Source organism: Lagenorhynchus albirostris, chromosome 9 (assembly GCF_949774975.1).
Source record: "Lagenorhynchus albirostris chromosome 9, mLagAlb1.1, whole genome shotgun sequence".
NCBI classification, from domain to species: Eukaryota; Metazoa; Chordata; class Mammalia; order Artiodactyla; family Delphinidae; genus Lagenorhynchus; species Lagenorhynchus albirostris.
In genome coordinates, this window is record NC_083103.1 from 92,901,466 (window position 1) to 92,923,944 (window position 22,479).

Sequence of the window (22,479 nt, forward strand, 5' to 3'; positions counted from 1 at the left end):
AACTAATGCATGGTGTTAGAAGACAGGACAGTGCTTATCTCTGGGGGCCGGGGGTGAAGACTAGAGAGAGGAGTAACAGGGATTTCTGGGGTGCTGGGGATGTTTTGTTTCTTGATCTGCATGGTAGTTAAGTGGCTTGATTTATTTTTTGGAAATTCCGCACTTACAATATGTGCATTTTTCCCTAGGTACATTATACTGCAATTTTAAAATATTAACGAAAAATAGAAGATCAGGACAATGTTGAACAACGCTCACCAGAACGACAAAATCACAAGCCAACTGGTAAGCTCTAACCCTGTCCCCTGCTCCTGTCAGGGTTCCACCATCCTTATGATCACTTCAAGACTCGAAAATGTCCCTTTCTTTAACCCTTGATGGCCAGTCTGCCACCAAATCCTCCTGGTCATTTCTTCACAATATCTGTCGGCTTTGACCTGGTTTTTTTGTGTTCCTGCTGTCACTGCTCCATCAGATGGCTAGGCTCAGCAGAAGCTGGCTTCTAACTAGTCTCCCAACCTGGTCAGGGACTAGTGAGGCCAGCAAGGCACCCAGGGGGCTAAAATTTAAGGAGGCATCATTCTCAGGGTGCTGCAAGCATGGAGTTGACAACAGAAAGTGATGTTTCTTTAAATTCTGCAACCAGGCACCTAGCTTGCCTCACACTAGTCCCTGCTCTGTCATGCTGGATTAATCTTGTTTTCATCATGTCCCTCCCCTGCCCAAAGATTTACCATTGTCCCAGCTGCCTACTAAACTAAGGATGATCCTGGATAGGTCATACCATCTCCTTTAGCCTCAGCTTCTTTATATATACAGTGAGAAGCCTGGACTTAGAGATGGCATATAGATTTCCTTTTTGAGTATAGCAAATCTAATTGGCTATAACAGCTATCTGGGGCATTGGGTTAAGAAAGATTCTGAGGACAAGTACAGATTCACTTGGAGAAAGGTACTGTGATCAAGTCCTGATATTTGGCATGAGCGAGAAAGAGTACAGCCTTGAAACACATACCAGGTGTTTGCCTTAAGTGACTAAGAACAAATTCTTTATCCTGGCATTCTAGACACTCCATAATCTAGTCTCATCATACAATGGTCCTATTTCCTAGATAATCAAGTGGAAAATGTTCAGCCTAGTTTCAAAATACAGTACGGTGAAGTGCCCTGGGACAGCTGCACCGTGCTGAGTTGCAGCGTGGTTACCTGTGGTTGTAACATCACTCTCAGGCCCACCTGGGCAGAGCTCCCATTGGTCAATCCTTGGGCTCCCACTGGGCTCATCTCCATTTCCAGAACCTAATTCCAAAATACTGTTCTGAACTCCCTCCAGAGAGCTGATTTATGTCCTGGTTAAGAGAAAAGGAACCCAAAATATTGTGCCCATTTGTTTGAGCCATGGATGGTTAAACAGGGTCATCTCTCTCACCTGCTGACCAGCCTGGGCCTCTCGGCTCCTCTGGTACCTGCTGGATTTGACAGCTCAGCCCAGAAGACAAAGCCCAGCCGATGAGCCCAGAGAAATGCCAACACAGGACCTCTTAGAGGTGCCCCCAGGGACTTGCTCATGGGGCTTTCTGAATCCAGGGTATACGTACATACACACACACACACACACAGCCCAAAGTGCATGATTCATTGAATGGGGAAATCTCCCCAGTCCTAATTTTTCTTTTTTTCCCTCTTTCCCAACATCTTTCCACCCAAAATGGAGATGGCTGGGCTCTGCCTGAGCTGGCACTTCCAGGACTCTCTGGTCAGAGAGAACCCAGCCCCCCCAACCCCTCATCTCTTCTGGGTGGACACCTACATGCAGCTACCCAGAAGGCAGGTACATGTACATACATGTACTACAGCAAGATCTGTGCTCTGCTTAGGCCGAATACCAGGAAAATGCCAAGCAGTAGTGGCTAATTCTCCACAGTGATGTATGGACAGTTTCTCAGAGGAGGTGAGTGAGGTCTTACAGGATAAGTAATAGTTGGCCTAGAAGAGCAGAAAGGGAAGGGAAGGCTTGTGTCAAGGATGTAAGTAGGAATGAACTCAACCTATTATCCAGCAGCGGTGGGAGCTCAAAACCCCAGGACAGGACCTGTGTGTCTCCAGCCCAGGACCTCATTTCACCTGCTTGGGGGTCTCGGGGACATTCCTAACATCCCTATCCAGGATGGACCCATTAAGTACCGCACAATGGGTGAAACAGTAGGGAGATAACATTCTAGAGATCGGAGGTCCCAGAAGAGAACGAGCGGGGCACCTCTGCATCCCGTTCCCCTAGCAACGCCCGGCAAGTGGTCCTGTCCTGCTTCCTGCTGAGCTCATCACTGTCTATCCATTCAAGGGCCGGCTCCTGTCTGCTCATTGACTGAGCCCAGGGGATGGATGTGTGATGGAGTAAGCAATGGGGAGGAAGCGTGATCCCCTCCTGAGGTCATGAGACTGGTGGGTGGGGGCCCATCGCCATCCCAATGAGTGAATCAAGTAACCTGATTCTCAGGAAGGGATTTCAGTGAAGTCATCTGGAAGGAAAAGAACTCAGATACTGTGTGGCAGCAATATGTGAGCACAGAGGGCAAGAGGGGCAGCAGGGAAGGATAAGGGAGGGGGAGAGGCAGAAAGTTCCTTTCCCACTGTCCAAGAGCTCTATCCACCGACTCCGCATCCCCAAGACACAACTACAGGCACCCTTCAAAGCCCTCCTCCTCCGTGGAGCCTTCCCTGAGTGCCCCAGGCAGAAGGGCCAGCAGCACAACCAAGGTTGAGAACCACTCCCTCTAGACAGTTGTCTGAGGAAGCAGGACCCTGCAGTGGAATTAACAAGGGCTCAGGAGGCTCAATCTGGGTTTTATTTCCAATTCCGCCACAACTAGATGGGTGACCTTGGGCAGCGTACTCGTCCTTAACAAGGACAATTTTCTCATTTGCCAGTTGAGAAGTGACCATAATACGTACATCTCTCAATATCGAGAGGATTACATAAGATATTTGTAAAGCCCCAGAACTTAGTAGATGCTTGATAAATGTATTTCTCTTGTAACATGCTTCATTTTCAAGCACACACCTCATCTCCTCATCTAGACTGCAAGTTCCAGAAGGGAAGTTTTGTAACACACACACACACACACACACACACACACACACAGTGACAGCACAATGCCTGGCACGTGGACAGCTCAATATATGCCTTTCAGAAATAACAACTTATAGAGCAAGAGGGAGAGAAAGGAAGCAAGGAGGCAGAACCTTGAGAAAAGAGATTTGCTCCCCCTAAGGCTGGGCAGGAAGCTGAGTCCCATCCTTCTCGTCTAGTTGTCAAGTGCCTGTGTTCATTATCTTTTTTTTTTTTTTTACAGTACGCGGGCCTCTCACTGTTGTGGCCTCTCCCATTGCGGACCACAAGCTCAGTTATTTGTGATCAAACGATTTGATGTTAATGTGGATGTAATGTATAAATCCATACGGGTCCCACAGTCATTTAGTATTAATTAAGCAAGGCCATTTTAAGGCTGGGAGTCCACTGGGCTTACTGCGCTTAGTGTTTAATGGCAGGAACCACTTGGCCACTCCGCTTTCTCTCTGCTCTTGCCTTGTCCCTTTTACCTCCAGAGGCCAGAGCTGGAGCAGAGTCACAGCTGCCCTGGGATGGACAGCGGTGCACAGGAGGACCCTGGCTGGGGTGCAGATAGATGACTGACAGGTGGGGAGTTCACTAGAGGCCCCGCCTTGCCCTTGAGAAGCTGACATTTCATTAAGAAGAAATAAGGGCTGCATTGGCAGAACGCTAGCCTGGGAGTCTGGAGAATGGGGTTTTAGTCCTGCTCCACTGCTGCTGACTGTGCAACCTCGTATAAGACAGTCCCTCTCTGTTCTTCATCGGTTAATTAAGAGTCTGGACAAGCCAAGTTCATTCCCTCTATCTGGAATGCATCTCCTTCAGTTTCCCCTGGCTTCTTTATTCCACCTTTCAGGTCTCAGCTCACATCAGCTCATCCAGGAAGTCTCCTAACCAACTACTCCCCACCACCCCATCATTCTGGAGCATATTCTCTCTGCTTTATTTTCTTCATGGGACCTGTCACTATCTAAATTATCTCGGCATTTGTACTCATTTGTTTGCCTGTATATTATCTCTGTCTCCTCCCACTACAAACTCCACAAACCAAGGACTTCATCTGTCTTATTCAACACTTTAACACCAATTCCCGGATCAGTACCTATTCTGTACATGGCACATGTATACGGCACATGGCAGGGGCTCAAAAAATAATCAACCACTGAACGAATCATTAGGTGATCACTAAAACCCCTTCAAGATGGGCATTCAATGGCCTTTGACATCTGGGCCCAGAAAGCAAGGGCAGAATTGGGTGCAGACAGAGCTGGGTTAGCCAGGAAGACTGGTGGGGGGAAGGATGATTGGGACAAGTCCCAAGGGATGGAGCAAAGCCGGCCTGGAGGGGAGGAAAAGATGGGTGCTGCCTTGAGCAGACGTCAGACATGAGCCACAATGGTGGAGAGCTCCGAGTCTCAGCAGCTGCTACCCCTTTGGGCTTCCAGCCAAGACCATTTGGTGAAACTATATTAATAATCACAATACAAGAATCCCTTGTGGACAGGGACAGTTTCCCTTCCAAGGCACCACTATGCATATCACTTCACGTTATTCTCTTGCCATCCCCTTGATACAGGGGATGGGGAAATATCTTCTGTCATTTATAACACTTACATAAAATTAATAACGCCAAAATTATCCATTTGTATAGTACTTTCCAGTTTCCAGAACACACTTTCCTATACAAGAAGGCTAGTACATTCCCCATTTTGCAGAGGAGAAGACTCAGGGAGATGAAGTGACTTGTCCAAAGTCACTCATGGAATAGGTAGCCTGAAGAACTCAAACACAAAACTCAAATATTGTCTACAACCCAGTAGCCTGCTTTCCAGATGAGGAAACTGAGGCACAGGGTACCTGGTGAGATTATGACAGTCCCCTCCACATATACCCAGGGGGACTAAACTACTTGCAGGGCCAGGGTGAGGCCTGATGAGAACAGGGGGAAGGGAACAATCTCCCTTTCAGACTGCAGCATGGAGATGGAGATTAGCCCAAATGAAATATTTCATTACTCTAGTTCAGGGAGACAGCATCAGAGAACCATGGTATTATAGACTCCTAGAATTTTTAAGCTGAAAAGGATGATGGAGATATCTCCCATCTCTTTATACTAAGATTATATATAGGGCTCAGTTCCTGGTTCTAAGCTCTTTGACTTATCATATAATTTCTGAAATGAAAAGCAAGATGCCATGCACAAAGTAGGCCCAATGAATATGTGATGCAGGGTCGAGCACTGAAAGCAGACAAGTAAGGCAGATCAAGGGTAACAAGTCAAACCGTGGTCGCCACTCGGCCTCAGTGTTGGGGTTAATAGGGAGTGGTGAGGACTGTGGCAAGTTGGAGAATCTAAACCTGTCTGAGGGGGGTATTACTGCAGCCAATCGTTGCCATGGAGGCGTGCAGGCTCAGTGTTATACCAATTCTTAAAATTTCCGAAGAAACGCCAGAGATGAAGATCTCTATTAGAAAGTCTAGAATTTTAAATGTTGGTGTGTAAATGTAAAGCACTGTGTGAGCCAAGCAAAATATGTCTAACAGCAAGTTTCCATCCATTGACACTCGTAGTTAAGTGGATAACTCAACTCTGTTCAACCCCTTCATTGTGCAGAGGGGGCAACTCCTAGAGTTAAGCTATGGTCCTGAGATCACAAGCAATTAGGGGCAAAGACTAATCGCTCCAGATTTCTAATCCAATTCTTAAACTGTTGACCCAGAGATCAGGCATCTGAGAATCCAGTAGGTTTGGAGACACATCACTACATGGTTTGATGTCCTGCATCCACACATTCCATCCAGCCCAGACCCTGACCCGGAAGGCCTCGCCCACAGAAGATGGGCAAGGGATGGAGGTAGCACCTCCTGATCTCCTTCCATCCAACACCTTGGGAGGTCCCCCCACCCTCTTCACAATGCCCCATCCTCAGGCCACTTAGAATGCAGCACCGTGGCACAAGCCAGCTGTCACTTAGGCACTTACAGGCATAACCGTGGAAAAACCAAAGCACGGTTATTACACTTAATAATCAGTCTAACAAGTCAGCACTAGAGGCGGGCACAGGTGGGGCTAGGCACCAGCCTCCAGGAGTTACTCTGTCCCCTTCCTGCCTCATGCAGAGGACACTCACCCAAGGCCAGCCTGAGGCTCATTCCTGCCCTCTCCCCCGACCCGACAGTGCTCAGGAACTTAGCAGCTACACCAATGGCATCCAGGGTTTGGAGGAGGGCCAGAACCCCAGAGAAGGGGGGTCTAGGCCCTGACTGGTATCTGAACAGGAGGAAGCAAACTGGCTTGGCAGACTGGGGCCCAGGGGTCTGGAGGAAGAGTGTCCAGGGCTAGACCCCTGCAGTGGTATCCTGGCTCTGCTGTGTGACCTCAAGTAAGTTACTTCATCTTTCTGAGCCCCCGTTGCCCCATTTGTATAAGGTGGTACCTCAAAGCTTTCTTATAAGGGTTCATTGAAATGTATGCATAGTGCCCAGGACGGCTTCCACACCCAATACATGGCAGGTATCGCCGAGCTCTTATTGAGCAGAAAGATGCAGAGGTTGGGGGTCCTGAGCTGGGGAACAAGGACAAGCACAGGGATTAACAGGAAATAAGACCACTAGGAAATGTTTCTGAATTGGCCTAATACACTGAGGAAAGGTCTTTTAGAGCTGCGATGAAAATAATTAGCAATAATAAAACCTAACATTATCCTTATTGTCCCCCTTTTAGAGTGAAAGTTCAGAGAGGTTGATTTACTTACCCAAGGTAATCCAGCAAGCAAGTGGTAGAACTGGGCTTGGAGGCCAGGCAGTGAGACTGCAACTGAGATTTTAGCCATCCTTGCCGTCCTCCCTCTCCCCTCCCCTCCTAGTCCTGATATCTACAAGGGAAGACCTGCTGTGATGTGGGGCTGGGGGAGGGAGCAGTTCCAGGATGGAGGCCAGGGCAGAGGCCTCCAGAACGCAAAGATCCTCCTGTCACTCTGGGTCAAGGCCACATAAGCCGCCTCCATGAGGCCCAGTCAAAGCGGTGGTCCCCACCGAAAGCCTTGAAGGGCGCGCGCGCACACACACACACACACGCGCGCGCGCGCGCGCGCGCCCGCTGGACGGGCCTCTCCCGCTGCCCCGCTCTGGCCTGAGGCAGTGCAGTGCTGCCATCTTTCGGCCCCACGCGGCACTGCAGCCCCACCCGCCCTCCGGGGTGAACCCAGCCGGAGCAGCTGCCCCCAGGGGCACCGGCCGCCAGCCTGTCCTGCAGTCTGTGCCTGGAGTGGGGGGGTCCTCCTCCGTGAGCCCTGGAAGGACGGCTTCTCAGCATCAGCCATGGCCCAAGACTCCAAACCAGCCCAGGCAGCCACAACGGGGCCCTCTGCCCTTGGAGAAAGACAGTGTGTTCAGGCCCCAAGGGTACAGGGCTCCCTGAGGTTGCCTCCTGCCCCACCCCATGCCTGGGCTTGCGCTGGGACCTGGGACCGCAGAACAGGGAAAGGGAGCGGGTGAGTGTGAGAGAGAGCATCTCCCGAGACCTGGGGGGAGATTCACTGCCAGCTTCTGTGAGATTTCCAGAAAGCCAGGAGCCCTTATCTCTAGAGGAGGGATTGTGGGTAGTGTGTATGTTTTTTGTTAGTTTGCCTTTTTATTTGTTTTGTTGTGTTTATTTCTTATTTTTTCTTTCTTTTTTTTCTTTATGCTTAATTGGAATTTTACATTTTTCTGCAATGACCAAGTAAGCCTCAAGAAATAACGTGATATGTTTATAAACTTACCTGAAAGTAAATTTGCTTTTAAGTAAAGACATAATAATTTTAGAGCAAAAAGGGACCTTTTGCCAAACCCCTTTCTTTCACAGATGAGGAAAATGAGCTCCAAGATAGGTGACTTGCCCAAGGTCACACCCCTAGTCAGTGGGGAGATGGACTGGAACTTCCCTCTCAGGACAGGATCCTTTCTCTTTGAGAGTGGGCTGGGCCTTCCCTGACCCTCCAGCCAGGGTATGATCCCCTATTAGTCCCACAGCACCCATTTTTCTGTTTACTGTCTGTCCCTCTCATGAAAGCTTTGTGGAGGCAAGAACCTCACCTGCATTGTTCACTAAGGTATTCCTAGTGTCCATGTTGAGTGACTGAATGGAGTTAATCAGGGAAGGCTCCCAGGAGGAGGTGAGTATACATCCATTTTTGAAAAGGCAATGGTCGTAGATCAATAGAAGACAGGAAGCATCCCAGGAGGTGGAGGATGGCCTAGAGCTGGCACACAGTAACTATGTATTCCCAAATACTTGTGGGGGAGGGGAAAGTGGCGGAATGGCATGGCTTGTCCTCCCACACACATAGGTGAGCTAGGATGGTTTTGCTCATCCTGGGAATCTGGGACAGAAGCTAGAAAGAGCTCCTCTCTGGCACCAGGAAGGGCTCACTAAGAACCGAAGCCTCAGGGCAGCCTAGCTGGGTCTGTTGGGATCTGGCTGGGCCTGGTTGACTGTACTGGATGGGGTCTGACCAGGCCTGGGTGGGTGCGCTGGCTGAGCCTGGCTGAGCTGGCAGCTTCCTCCTTGCTCCCGTATTTAGGAGCGCCTAGCACCGTCCTCTCAGTCTAATCTCCCAGGGCTCTAGTTTAGAGACATATAGGGGGGAAAGTCCAGAAACGTTGAGGCTAAGGGGAAAATGTGAGGCGGGTCCAAATTTATGCAATGTCTTGTTTTTAGGGCCCTTCACAATAGCACTATTAGTTTAGGAACATAGATGCATTAAGATATAATGATCAGGGACTTCCCTCGTGGCGCAGTGGTTAAGAATCCGCCTGCCAATGCAGGGGACACAGGTTCGAGCCCTGGTCTGGGAAGATCCCACATGCTGCGTAGCAACTAAGCCCGTGCGCCACAACTGCTGAAGCACGCGAGCCTAGAGCCTGTGATCTGCAACAAGAGAAGCCCACGCACCACACTGAAGAGTAGCCCCTGCTCACCTCAACTAGAGAAAGCCCAGGCACAGCAAGCAGCAAAGACCCAACGAAGCCATAAATAAATAAAAATAAATCTAAAAAAAAAAAAAAAGATATAATGATCAAGTTGAAATATAGAGGCCATTTACTGTGTACAGATATGAAAGTCAGAGAAAAATGGAAAATTTTCAGCAGAAGGAAATGGATACTTCCTAAAGGAAAAACATTCTCTTAACATTTCTGGAAAAGTCCCTCAAAAGGTTCTTGGGGAAAAGCTTTATTGCCCCTAGAATGTTACATAACACCTACGTGACGAGGAGGCAGAAGGCTCCGTGCAAGTCCCTCCTCAGGAGACACACATGTACTGGGCACCTGCTGTGTGCCCGGCTCGGTGCCAGGCTCGTCCTGTGCACAGCCTGGTGTGACAAAAAGGCGACACCTGTAGATCACAGGCACATGCGGCAAACCTCAGCCAAGGGACAGCATCACCAGAACACAGGGGAGGCAGGGCCTGTCAGCCTCAGCCTCTGCTTAGGCCAGGTGAGGGGCGTAGGTGCATTGGTCTGGCCTGGGGCCTGGCACGATGCACATGCTGCTGTGCACCCCCCTCCGCACCTGGGCCTGCTTTGGGATTCTGACTTTACACTTCCTCCTGCAAAGTCTTTAACACCAAAACCTAAAGAGACGGGGTGCTGGTTAAGGGCCCCTCCAGGGATGGGAGCAGGGATAACTGTTTATTGTTTCTGATTCAAAACCGAACTCAGAGAGAGCAAAGGCCAAATGATAGAGAGAGACTCGGAGAAAGATACCCAGAGAGGGATGGAAAGTGAGAGACAGGGAGAAGACAGGGAGAAAAAGAAAGATGGAGAAATAAAGAAGTAGGGAAAAGAGGAGAGAGACAAAGCGACAGAAACGAGGAGAGAAGCTTACAAAGCAGGAGAGAAAGGGAAGCTTACAGGGCAGGGGAAAGGAAGGCAAGCTAAGGAGACAAAGGGATGAACCAACAGTGAAAGGACCAGGGAGGCGGGAGAAACAATCTCTCCAGGCGGCCCCAACCCTCTTCCACCCTCCCCGCAGGCACAGCTAAGAAACGGGAGGCGGGAAGAGGAAGCAGAGCCCGGTGAAGTCGCTGGGTAACCTTGGAGACGAGAGCCAGGCAGCCGGGCGTAGGGAGGGGCGCAGCGAGAAGGAGGGAGGCCGGCTCGGCTCCGCAGAAGACCGCAACAGGTCCGGCCGCCGGAGGAGGGGTGGGGGCGGGGCATAGAGGCCGAGGCGTGAGACCTGGATGAGCTGGGGGAGGGGGGAACAAAAGATTCCAGAAACAAACATAACGAGGACTAAGGAGTCGAATAAAGAGAGAGATTTTACCGAGAACCAATTTAGGGAAGAAAGGGCAAGGAGTTCGGGAGCTGTGATAACAGGAAAGGGGGGTGGGGGGCTGGGGCGGGGAACCGGGTGGAGACGAGGCCAGCAGGAGCCAGCCCAGATGACTGGGCTGGAGCACGGAGGGGCCAGGACATCGGGGCTGTGCAGAGGAGTGCAGGCAGAAAACAGTCACAGCTGACTGGCCAGGAGGGGCTCCGATTTCTGACCCCTTCCCTGAGACTCACTGGGGGTATCGCTGCAGCATCCACCCCCAGCTGGGGATGCAGGGTTTCTGAGTCCCAGATGGCTGGCTGGAGGGCCATTCCACTCACTGTGTCCTGAATTCTTGCTGAGCTCCCACTATGTACCAGGTGTGTGCGGGGCACTCTGGGGACACAGGGACCATTAGACAAACATATGCCCTCAAGCCACTCATACGCTAATAGACAGGGCGGAGAGCTCTCTTGGATCAGTTAATGCCAGCTTGGGGCACATCAGAGAAAGCCTCCCCCTGGTTGTTATTGAGCCATACTTCGAAGGCTGGGAAGGGCCGAGATGGAGGGGAAGGGCTTGTCAGGTGGAGGAGAGGCAAGAGGCCCAGCAGGAGGCAGAAAAGGAAAGCCTGATTTGAATCCACAGCTGCTGACTAGCTGTGTGTTCCTGAGCAAGTTACCTAACTTCTCTGAACCTCTCTTTCCCCATCTTGCAGAATTGTTTAAGGATTATGACAACACGATCTTTTATGACACTCCTCCCTTCTAAAAATGAAGTCCCCTCCACTCGTGTGGGGCCAGACTTAGTGACTTGCTTCTAACAACAAAAACGTGGCAGAAGTGACAGTGTGACTTCAGATACTAGGCCATAAAGAACACTGCAGCTTCCTCCTTGCTCTCTGTTGGATCACTCACTCTGGCAGCAGCCATACTGTGAAGACACTCAAGCAGTCCTACGGAGAGGCCCACACAGCAAGGAACCGAGGCGTGTGAGTGTGCCATCTTGGAAGTGGCTCCTCCGGCCACAGTCAGGCCTTCAGATGATGCAGCCCTGGCTCGAAAGCCGATCTTGGCTGCAGCCTCATGAGAGACCTGGAACCAAAACCACCCTGCTAAGCCCTTCCTGAGTTCCTGACCCACAGAAAGGGTGTGAGATAATAAACCTGTATTTTAAGATCCTGAAGTGTATGATAATGTGTTACAAGGCAATGGGGAGCTGATACAGGGGCTTGCAGTCGGGTCTAGAGCCACACCCCCAACAATGGCCCCTGGGGACCTGCGTTGTAACCTCAGCGCCCGCAGCAGGGAAGGTGAGGAGAAGATGCAGAGGCACCGAGGCAGGACGCCAACAGTACTGCAGCAGACAGAGTTCTGAATGACGCCCACGGCAGGCCTGGATATGGAGGGCATGGGCGGGGCCTGGGTTGTTCAGAATTCCCAGGAAAAGCAGGTCCCCATCATCCCCAGCTCTTCCCACGCTGACACAGCTATGTAGCTTGCCTAGGCTAGCGGGAAGGCCAGGGTAGAAGTGAGAACAAAATGACATTTGCCTCACCTGGCCTTAAACCTCAGTCCACTACTTACTACCTGGGGTATACTGCACAAGTGACCTTGATTCTGCCTCCGTTTCTCATCTGTAAAATGATGATGATAAGCCTGGCTTCCTTGGGTATTATTCTCATGGCACGGCAAAGAGTCTCATTACATGAGAATCAAATGAGAAATAAATATACAACATCAAGTTCAAAGTTGAAGTCTTGGAATACTCACCCCTTGAAGCCAGGAGAGCAGGTCCGGCTGGGGATTTCCCATTTTTTATTTACCTTCTGACTCCCAAGTTGCCCATTTCCTTTAGGGCCTGAAATAATTTGCAGGGGGAGCTTAAAAGGAAAGGTTTAAAAAAAAAAAAGAGGACACTGGTCATTCCTGTCCCATAACAATTCTAAGTAGTTGCGGGCTTGTTTACAGAGCAAATCTTGTCCTTGACCTCATTCATTCTCATCACAACCCTGGGTTACTCACTAGCCACCTTTGCTCTGCTAAGCTCTCTAAGCCTCAGTCTCCTCCTCTGTGAAATGGGGGTAATAACAGCATCAGATCCACAGTGTTGCTACGAGAGTTAAATGAAATCACAGTGGAACAGGCCTGGTGAGTCCTCCTCAAATGTGCGGGATGATTGAGACAATGGCACCTGTGATACCAAATAAGGCCATGTTCTTATAGCACAGAATTTAAACAGCTCAGGGAGTCCAATTTCACTTACAGAGGAAGGTCCATTCTTCTGAGGCCTTCTCCTCAAGTAACAATTGTTGGGAACCCCAAGAAATTCTGACATGGGGTGATAATCTGTCCTCCTCCTGTACACCTACGGCCCCCCAACCATCCAGCATTCATTCATCTCTGTAACCATGAGTATACCTCCCACCACAGTGCCTGCAGAGAGTAGGATAAGGACATGTCAGATGGATGTGTCGGCAGGTAGATAGATGGATGAATGGGTGGATGGATGGATGGATGAAAAATGGATGAATAGATGGGTGGATGAATGAGTAGGTGGATGGATGGATGGACGAAAAGATAGATGTAAGGATGGACAAACAGATAGATGTAAGGATGATTTAAGGGTGTCCTTCACTCTAGGCCTCATGCCAGACCTCACCCTAGTCCTTTCTTGGGGCTCAGTGTGGGCAGAGAGAATTTCTCTCCTGCAGGGAGAGAGAAGAGACAGAGGAACATCAACCATCCCACAATTTGTTCTCAATCTTAATTAAACACATTTTTGATGAGTTCATCAGCTTCACCTAATTAGGCTGTCCTAGAGCCATCTCTGCCTTAGGGTGTGTTGAAGCCGTCTGGGCTTCTCCCTCAGAAGGGTGGGAGGAAGGACTCTAGTCAGACCTAGAAGCCGGCGCTCTTCACGGTCAGGGGGGTGGGGAGCCAGCAGCCTGAGGGGAAAACCCAGGCAGCAAGGCGGGAGACTCCCACCATGTCCTCAATCTCCATGAAGCCTTAGGATTCTCTGGGGTGAAGGCAGGGAGAGAGGAAGGGGAGCAAAGACTCCTCACCGGATGTCCCCCGCCCAGAGACGCCCAGAAGTCTTCCAGAGAAGAGATGGGGCTGGCTAGTGGCCTTTGGCGTCATAGAAAGAACCCGAACTTGAGTTGGAGGTCTTGGCCTGAAGACTCAACCATACATGTCCCGGCTGTGGGCAAGTCATAGGACCTCTCGGAGCCTCATTTTGGGGAGGAAGTTGGATTGGATGATCTCGTAAGATCCCTCCCATCTCTCAAGACTCATGAGTCCAGAAGACAGACTTCAAGGTCATTCAGGAGCTCATGATCTGGACACCAGGATGGAGTCAGGAAAGTTCCACCCCCTGGCTGGCCACCTGGGGGCCTCGATGACTCAGCCTTCTGAGTCCCTTCTCCAGATCTGTGACTGGTTTTGGGAAGGACACCCTAGCAGAGCCTGAGCCTCAGACCAGTGGGGAGGGGGAGGAGGTGGGGTAGGCAAGGAGGCTGTGACAGTGACTGGAGCCTCTGAGCATGCCACAGACCCTGTTTTCTCTGCAGAGGTGGCTGCCCTAGAGGGAGCAGGTACCCTCCCAGCCCCAAACCTTCTGGGAGATGGAGAGCCAGGCTGCTGCCTAGTGCCAACGAGGAGCTCTGCTCGCATCCTCCCCCACCAAGCCCTCAAGAGCCAGGCAGAAGCTCCAGCCACAGGGAGGGAGGGCCGAGCTGCCAATCTACCCCAGTCACCACCTTGAACTCTGAGCCCCATTCTCCCTGCTGTGAGTGCCACCTGGCCAGCCCAGACAGCCCTGGCAAGGACCTGGAGCCAGGCCAAGCGCCCAGCACGGATAGCGACTCATGGCGCTCCAGCTCTACTAGGCCAGACTCCACCAATCAGGGGATGAGTCTCTCTGAACCTCGGCCTCAACAGCTCCAAAACAGAGCCAGGGACGTGGGAGGGGCAACACAAATGGCCAGCCCTCACCTTCCACCAAGCCCAGGAAAGGACGAGAGGAGGCCAGCATCACCCAGGAGAGAGTACCTGCTAGGATACTTTGCCTCCCTCTGGGCTCCAACCCAGCCTTCCCACCCTGTGGCCACGAGCACCCCTTGCCGGCCCGGCTCACAGCTCCCAAAGCCTGGTCATCGCACAGAGAAAGGGCTGAGCCCAGGGAGGAGCAATGGCTTTCCCAAGCAGCCACAGTGGGGAGCAGGGAGCTCTTCAGGGCCAACCTGGGGTGTGGCCCTCAGGTAGAGGGGCCGAGGTGCAGGCTGCAGGGCCTAGTATCAGACTCGCCTTGGGTTTCGCTGATCCACATGGGAGGGTCCCTAGGCAGACAAGAGACAGTGGCTTGAGCTGTGTCTGGCTTGGAGACTGGCTCCACCTGTCCTCATGTCCCTGCCACAAACCTGCCACGTGATCTTCCGCAAGTGAACTAGCCCCTCTGTGTCTAAGTTTCCTCATCTGTAAAATGGGCATAATTTCTGCCCCACACTCCCCTCAGCTCAGGGCTTCCTGGGAGATAAACACTCTGTGTCAGTCAGAGACTGCCAGAGCTGCAAACAAGCCAGGGGAACACCCGCCCCTCCTGGTTTTGCAGTTGTAGAAGAGGTTCAGATAATTAAGGTGACTTCTCCAAGGTCACACAGTTCACTGTGCTAGAATGTGGATCCAAACGCTCACCACTCTACAAATAACGGAAACAATGTTTCTACAACAGATATTTGCCTCAGTGGTCATCTGATGCAAGTTACAGACCCTTCCTCTGAAAAATACTCATATGCACTGACATGCAGACTGCTCATGTGACCTACGGAGATTTGCTCCTGAAGCCCATTCATGGATTAGCTGGTGGTCGAGGATTCTAGCTCTGCCACTGTGTGACCTTGGGAAATTTACTTAACCTCTCTGTGCCTCATTTTTTCATTTTTCAATAATCAAAGGGGGACAGTAATAGTACATGCCTCATAGGTTGTTTTGAGGATTTAATGAGTCCTATACGTGTCAAGTACTTGGAACAATGCTTGGCTCATAATAAATGCTAAATGAGTGTTTGCTGTTATTACTCCCTGAATAGTCTCGGCTTCCCAGGAGCAGCCATCCTCCTGGGGGTCCTTCAAATGTCCAAGTGTAGCTGCTCAGGTCTGCCCCAACTCCCAGCAGGCTGGGTCAGTAAACTCTGTGGGATGAGGATCCCTCCCCCACCAGGCAAATGCCCCACCCCCCGCCAAGCCTTGACCATCCCTGGCTTGCCCAATGCCCACCTGGGCAGCTGCTGCCAGCAGTTCCAGGAACCCAGCCTTGTCCCTCCCCTGCCCTGCCCTGCCCTGCCCTCCCTGCTGCCCAGGAATCAATGCAATCCCCTAAAAGCTCATAACTCGGAGGTAATTATAAGAAGCATCAATTACCCAGCAATGTGGATTTTATGAATTCAATTAATTTGCATGGCGATCGATATGGGAGGGTTTGCTGGGGTCCCCGGGGGAAGTTAGGACATTGTTCTGCACACTATTGATTTTACAATGTAAAACAAAACCTCTCTCCTCGAATTCATAGATGCCCATTCATCCATATTAACTTTCAGATCATTTATTTTTGTATGTCTTTCAACTCTGTTTGTTGCTATCACACAAATGCAGAGTATTACATTGTAGGGAATAATTGAATCAATACAGTCATGCCACGCCAGGCTTCCCTGACTTGAGGAAGAGATGCTGGTCAGTGAGCTGCTCTTCCTCATATTCCTGCCCTCTGCTCTCCCCAGACATCCCCTCACACCCATCCCCCCACTAAACACTCCCTCTCCCAAGCAGGCCACTCCCTGAACCCTAAGTCCCCCACTCCATCAGATTCCTGATAGACTTAGAGTACAGCTGGAGGGATGCGGTTAGACAACAGGCAGAACTTTTCAAACCCAAGAAGAGTTGGCAGGAATAGAACACTCCCCTTTTCCAAAGGATCTTCAGAACCAAAAACATGCAAGCACAATGGTGGCCTAAGTCAGGGGTGTGGACCCAATGACCCCTCAGTGACCTGTGTCTCTGCTACTCAGAGGAAAGGCATTTATACCCTGGGCTGGGGGAAGAGTGTTTCTTCTCCTTCCCCAGAGCCAATGAGGTTGAGAAGACAGCATTTCCCAAAAGTTATTCCACCCCCATCCCGCGGAAGAGGCCAAGTTTAATAGGAGAAGTGGTCGTCAAAAAAGTAAGGGGCCCACAAACCTTAGCCTCCCATTCTCCCCGACTCAGGGGTCCCCAGCCCTGCTGTGTTCCTGACGTCCTGCCCATCCCTACCCAGTGGCCAGCTTCCCTCAGGCCTCCCTGAAAGAGGCCAGGCTCTGCTCTCAGCAGCATCTAGAAACTGGCACGAACACGCAGGCGCACGTATGTGCACACACACGCACACAGCAGTGCAGATACAAGGCTGGGACCCCCCGACACAGCCACACCCCCGGGAGAGCATGAGCTGGGGCTACCCCACCTCCCTCCACAAAGCCCCAACTCAGCAAACACCCTCAGCACCCCGTGTCTGGAGAAGGAGGGAAACCTTTTTTTTTAAATTTGCCTCTGCCCCCCCCACCTCTGTTAGGATATTAGACAGCTAAACAGCCTGGCGCCTGTTTCCTTCAGATAACCAGTTCCTGACGAACCCCCTAATTGTCCCCAGAATCTCAGCACCAGTGTACAGAGTAGGTCATTTAACCAACAGTACACACAACTAAATAAAAATCCATTTTCCAAGAGAAAATTCTATTCTTATCAGAGGTTTGCAAGAGGGTTGCAAGCAGCCCATGTTAATTGAAGCTTTGATGTTTGTAGGAGGAGGCCTCTAATCAACGCCACAAAGGAGGCTGATTCACTGCAGTGGGCCCCTCGGCCAGCCGAGGACCGGACTCCAGGGAGCCGGTGACAGCGGGCAGGGGAGAGGACAGAGGGCCCAGGCCAGTCACTGGACACCACAGGGTCCCAGCTATTGCCCCAGGCCCAGAACCAGCACAAAGACACCAGGAGGCAAGTGGCTGGGTCAGGAAGGTCACTGAAGCCGGAGGTGAGCTGGGGCCCGGGGTCAGGAGGCACCTCATGATTGCTCACTCGTGGCCTTGGGCAAGTCACTTGCCCTTTCTGAGCCCCAATTTCTCCTCTGGATGACCAGAACCCTCTTTACCTGCTCTGAAAACCCATTTGACGATGATCAAATAAAAATAAAATCCAGAAAGGGAAGTTTCATTTTTGAGGACGTCCTGTGAGCCAGCTAACCACCACTTTACAATCTATAGAGTACACAGTACACATTATGCTCACTGCCGATTGCTCTGTGTTTATTCCTTATCTCATTACATCTTCAAGGTGGGGAATCTTACCCTATTTTGCAGATAAGGAAACTGAGGCTCAGAGCAGCTAAGTGTCTTGCCCAAAACCTCACAGTAGAAAGTGGCATGGTTGGGATTCAAACCTGCTGTCTTTGCCTCTAGAATCCAAGCAGCTTTCTCTTATCTGAGCTACTTCTCCTAAAATGAGGTGGGAGGGCCCATCCAGCCCTTCCTCCCTATCTCCCCCACCTGCCCTCCCCTAACCCCAGTAACGATTAACATCCACACATACACATGCATCATTTCCCTTGTTCATCACAGCAACCTCCAAAGCAGGCAGGAGGCACCTGGAAACAAGAAGATGAGTCTTGCAGAAATGTGTGTGGGTTGATGAGGTAACAATCATAAAGAGTCAGCTTCATCTGGACCATGACAAGCTCTCAAGGACTGGCAGCCCCAGCACTGTGATGATGTAATGATGGTGGTGGCGATGCTGATTTTCATACCTGGTAACCAAGCACACACTGTACCTTCCACACAAGGCATAGTTAGCAGTAGTAGTTAAATCCTCCTCATTTTCTACATGCAGAAACTGAGCTCACAGGATGTCAGTGAGTTTTCCAGGCCACACAGCCAGTGAGTGGCACTGGGATGTCTTGAACCTCAGACTTCAGTCACAAGCCCATGACCGGTACACTGTGCCCCTGTTGTCCAGTGCTTTACAAGGCCACTGCTGATAAGGGCTGAGGTGGGAGGGAGGAGGGAGAAATCCAAACATGGAGCTGCCTGGGTGCTATGGACTGAATCGTGTCCCCCCCACCAAATTTATATGTTGAAGCCCTAGCGCCCAGTGTGATGGTATTTGGAGGCGGGGCCTTCAGGAGGCAATTAGGTTCCGATGAGGTTGTGAGGGTGAGACTTTCTTGATGGAATTAGCGCCCTTATAAGGAACACCCAATCTGTGGGCATCTTGATCTTGGACTACCAGTCTCCAAAACTGTGAGAAACAAATGTCTGTTGTTTAAGCCACCCCATCTACGGTATTTTGTATGGCCGCCCAAGCTAAGACATGGGGCTGTCAACATCACAACTCATGCACCTGGGGTGTGACAGCTGGTCCTGAGGACCAGCTGAGGAGTCAGGGGTATGGATGGGACAGAAGTGATGGCTGTCCTCATCCTCAGGGGCCTCAGGGGCTAGAGTAGGGCAGGAGGCACACTAGAGTCCTACAGCCATGCTCAGGCCCAAGACACAGAGGCAGTGGTCCTGGGGAGGAGAGAGGGTGAGAGAGACGGAAGTGGCAGTCTGGGGGGCAACAAGGTGGAAGTGTCTTCAGAAGAGGAAGGAGGAGGGGACTGGATGAATCTTCCAGGCCAGATTAGGTGAACGAGAGTTAACATTTATTTCTTCAACACTCTTTACCCAGGACCTGCCAGGGGCTGGGGGCTCAGAGATGAAGAGACATTGATGAGCAGCAGCCACTCTAGTGGGAGCCATGTTTAAAGCCGTGAGAGTTCAGCAGAGGTCCCCCTGGGCCCTCAGGAAGAAGAGGTCGTTCTCAGCCGCCATTTCAGGGATGCGTAGAGATATGCCGGGCAGCGGGTTGAGAGATGAGAGGTTTACCAGGAACCTCCACACCCATGACCTTATTTGATGACTTTACCTGCTGGGATAAACCAACGATGAGAGAACCAAGGCCCAGAGAGCTCCGGTGACTTGTTCAAGATCACAGGGCTTGCAAGGAGCTGAATTAAGTCCCAAATCCATGTCTTTGGACCCTGTACCAAGGCCACTAGGTACAGGGTGCAAAATGTAATGTGGCTAGCTCAAAATCAGGAGTTAAAACCAGGTGCCCAGAAACAGGCACTGGGCTCAGCCTTCCCCACAGCGCCCTGGGACCCCAAATCTCTGGCAGGCAGACAGCTGTGTCAACTGAGTATGGTGGCCCCAAAAGGGAAGGAACGGGGTGGGGTAGACCATCTCGGTGAGCTGAGTGATTCTTACAAGGGTAGAGGCCTCTAGTTTCTGGCTGCCCAATTGCTGGTGGGGCCTGTAGAAAGATGAGGAAGGTTCAGTGGACCAACTGCACTGAGTCAGGGCCAGGGTGGGTGGGATGCCTCAGGACACACAAACCTCCTCATGTTTAACCAACTCAGCTGATCCATTTGCCTTGGCAGCAGTGGGACTTTTTGCTTATGTGCTGACATGCCGAGAGTTAAAGATCGGTAAGCATTTAGAAAAACCCTTCTAAAAGCAGAGGAGGGCTCACGACCTGGGTCCCCTGATCATGAGATCAACTCCCAAGGAAGCTGAGTGACTCGAAGTCTGCTAACTGGTCTTCTGACCCTCTCCCTGTGTCCCCTTCATTCTGTTCTCTACTCTGAAGCCAGAGCAGAGAACTCTGGCCATGTCACTCCCCAGCTTAAAACCCATCAGTGCTTCGTTCTGCCCAGGAGATAATAGCCCCAAGCTCTGCTGACAGATAAGACCCTTCCTCATCTCCTCCTTCAGGCCTTTCCAGGAGCCTCCAGTTTGCAAGCCCCTCCTCATATTCAATGCCCCTACCAGGCAGTTCCCCATGTGCCAAGCCCAAGCCTGTGCATGCCCTTCTCTTACCCTGTAATACCGCACCACCACCATCACCCTGCATCCACCCATGTGTGACAGATTGTATTAAGTGCCACCATTCTAAAGAGATGGAGTATGATATTACCCCACTAAAGAGGTAGAATATATTTATTTTCCACTTGACCTTGGGTCCAGACATATGACTTGCTTTGGCCCATGAAACGTTAACAGGAGTGACATGACTAAAGGTTTAAAAAGTGCTTACGTGATTGGGCTGACTCTTTTTCCATCATGCCCAAGCTAGCCTGCTGGTCTCAGGAGGAAGATAAGAGACTCATGGAGCAGTGTTGCCTGATCAGGCCCAGCCCAGATTAACTGACCTTCAGCCAATTCACAGAAGCATAAACTAAATAAACGGTAATTGTTATATGCCATTGAGATATTACAGATGCTTGTTACACAGCAGATGGTAATAATAGCTAATCGATACATCATTTGAATCTGAATCATTTCTATCCATTTATCAGACCTCAGCTGAGGTAAATGCCATTTCTTCTCAGAAGTCTGACCTGAGCCCCTCACCACTTCCACAGTTTAGGGTCAGGTGATCCCCCTCTGGGCTCCCCTGGCACCCTGCATTTACCCTTCTTCCAGCACTTTAGCACACACTGGATTACCATTTCTAATTCACTTTCCTGTCTCTTTTCCTGAAGACAGGGATTGCATGTTATTCACAATTTCTGACACAGAGGAATTCAATGACTATTTGTTAAAAGAAAAAAATGGAGTTGGCCTTTTCCGAGTGGTGGAAGCAAAGAGCACTTCTCACTTTTCCACCCCAGCCCACCATCATCATGGAAAGACTCATGTGAGTTCTCTACACCTCCTGACGGCCACTTGCATACATGCACGTGCATACACGAACCCCACACGTACTCAGGCTACATGTTTCCACCCCTCCGCGTGCTTGGTGACGAAGCACTTTTTGAACCACTTTGCTCCATCTTTCTGCAATATCCTCCAGCAAATCAAGCATCCCCTTCTTGGGATGTTTTCAATCTGTTTTATGTTGATTTTAATTAAAGAATCCGAAACTGAACAAACAGTTCCTAGCAGGTGGCCATACAAGTGTGAAATAAGCAAACTGTTTTATCTGCCACAAACTCTGCTAGTAAATTTCTTCAAATTAATCCAAGCCTCTGTGAGTCTGCTGATTCCAAGGAGAAAGCTAAGCGATCCCTGCGTCCAAATATTTGCTTCTGTTACAGCTCCTGGAGCCAACGACTAGTGGTGTCCACCTTTGCTCCACCCTCATCCACCTTGTCTCCTAGGCCCATCTCTGGCACTCCATTGGCCCAACCTCAGAGCCACAAATATCTATACTGAAGAGGCATTCGCTATGTGCCAGGCCCTATTCTATTACACACTTAATAGTACTAGAGTGATAACCTCCATTTCTGCCCACTGTAATTTCAGGACCACCCCTAGACAACAGTAGTATTTCTGGCCATCCCCAAGAAATGTGTCACGTGTGCTCGAGTACAAAGTACAGGTCCAATCGGCCACCCATGGGCCTCTGCCCAGCACCATCCCCTCTGCTAGGGGGCGCCAACCGTTCTCCTGATACCTCCCCACTGGCCAGCCTTAGGGCCTGCACTGGTCCCCTCCACCCACTCCAGGCTCTCAAGCCTTGAGGTGCCCCATCTGCATGCAGTTGGCCAGCAAGGGGAGAAAAATCTCTGTATTTGTTAGGTTGACATTAGCTGCTATACGGATAAATAACTAAATCTCATGGACTGAACACAATAAAAGTTTATCTGTTGCTCACAGCACAGCCCGATGGGGTGTCGGCACCACAGAGTCATTCACCAACTCAGTCTCCTTCCATCCTGTGGCTCCACCCTCCTCTAGGAGCCCAGAGCCCTCTCTGTTTTACAGCAAATGGAAGAAGAGAGCAAGGATTACACAAGGGAGGTTCTAAGGGTCCATGGCTCAAAGTGCCCACATCATCCCTGATCATATACCATTGGCCAGGACTCAGTCACATGGCCACATCTAATCACAAGGGGGGCTGGGAAATGTAGTCCAGCCATGTGCAGCCCAGAAAGGAGTGGTCATGGACTCTGGTGAGCAAGAGCAGCTTCTGCCCCTTCTCTGTCCCCACTTTCTAAGTGACCCTCTTG

General features: G+C 50.7%; 1 long non-coding RNA gene across 1 annotated transcript in view; it reads right to left on the bottom strand.

Moving 5' to 3' along the window:
• The window catches only part of LOC132525406 (uncharacterized), a 95,268-nt gene that overhangs the window by 43,517 nt on the left and 29,272 nt on the right, over positions 1-22,479 (bottom strand). Inside the window, exon 2 of the long non-coding RNA XR_009542230.1 lies at positions 12,178-12,287. This is a non-coding gene — a long non-coding RNA (uncharacterized LOC132525406). The remainder of the gene's footprint in view (positions 1-12,177; positions 12,288-22,479) is intronic.